This window comes from Priapulus caudatus, unplaced genomic scaffold (genome assembly GCF_000485595.1).
Source record: "Priapulus caudatus unplaced genomic scaffold, Priapulus_caudatus-5.0.1 Scaffold3499, whole genome shotgun sequence".
NCBI lineage: Eukaryota > Metazoa > Priapulida > Priapulimorpha > Priapulimorphida > Priapulidae > Priapulus > Priapulus caudatus.
This window is the reverse complement of record NW_014580560.1, coordinates 3,067-4,540: the sequence shown is the minus strand read 5'-3', so window position 1 is coordinate 4,540 and position 1,474 is coordinate 3,067. Positions and strand designations below refer to the sequence as shown.

The following is a 1,474-nucleotide window of genomic DNA, read 5'->3' as shown; positions in this document are numbered from 1 at the left end:
GTGTATGTCTGTGTGTGTGCGTGTGTGTGTGTGTGTGTGTGTGTGTGTGTGTGTGTGTGTGTGTGTGTGCGCGCGCGTGTGTGTTCATGTATGTATGTTAAGGAGAAATGTTTGATAAATTAAAGATTAAAGAGTGTCAAAGTATATGATCCGTTTCATGATGATCTGATGTCGGATATATAACAGAATCATTCAAATAAATTAACTGATCCACATCGAACCGAGTAGGATCCGTATTTCATACAGTCAGTTTTAACCTTTCGAATTTAGTTAGGACGGGGAATTGTTTAAACCAATTGTCAACATAAATTTGCAGATTACAATCTCATTAATATTATAATAGGCCTATGTATGTCATTTTAAAGGTGCTATAATTTGTACAAACCGACGGATTTGTCACAGGTGTACTTAACACAATTCTTGCAATACATTGCACCTGTGTTATTCGGGTTCGGGCACAAATATTTTAAGTTGCATCGAACCATTTAATTCGACAACAATTTATACAGAGGCGCTACACAGCATATTCGTAGATGGGGTTAGCATACGAACATAAAACATTTCATATCGATACTAACTGCATATATCTATATCCATATCGATATATATATATATATCATTATTTATATCGACGGTGCGACTGTACGCAACCACCTGATAAGAAATCTATGGCAATATCGGGGAAATTATAAAATTATGAATATCGCACGAGTTCAGAAACACGGCTCCTATACCTCTGTGATTGCCTCACCCAACATAGACATACCTGTGAACATGTCGGGAACGCTCATATTAGCTCTATTGGCAACGGAAAATGTGCATGCAACTCACGCTAAACAGATGTCGGCTGCAATCACAGTATACACTCGACCGTCGCACGTCAAGCAACCCATGTTTGACAAATTGCGCACATTCACAAAATGGCGGCTCGCATATTGAAGCTGATTAACATACACACACACGTCACGATAATATCTGATACACCGAACGAATGGAGACGCGAGCCGGGTGCGGGTCTTGGCACTACGTGCGGGGCGCAAAGACGCGTGTGTGTGTGGGTGTGCGTGTGCGTGTGCGTGTGTGTGTGTGGCGTTAAACGTAAATAGGCAACCGTTTATTTAGCCGGACTTGGAAGAGAATTGAATAACCACACCCGCGGCCAGTTATGCTAACATCTAGCTGGGTCAATGCGCCTAGCTGCTTGTCGAGACTGACTCTACTGACTCTACTGACGTGTAGCAAGGTAAAGGCAGAAATGTATCATAAATATGTCTTTTCGAACCTCGTCAAAGAATAACGGCGTGATATAATTGATATGTATTACGAGTTATGCTAACGGGTAATGAAAATGATTGTACACGAACGCCGTAAACCACAGGACACTCTCGGTTAAGTTTAGATGGTCTCTCCCCCCACCTCTCTCTCTCTCTCTCTCTCTCTCTCTCTCTCTCTCTCTCTCTCTCTCTCTCTCTCT

General features: G+C 41.9%; 1 protein-coding gene across 1 annotated transcript in view; it reads right to left on the bottom strand.

The window, feature by feature from the left end:
- Positions 1–1,474, bottom strand: part of LOC106819469 (hepatocyte nuclear factor 4-beta-like) — a gene marked incomplete at its 3' end in the record, with an annotated part of 10,297 nt that overhangs the window by 7,356 nt on the left and 1,467 nt on the right. The window lies entirely within an intron of this gene.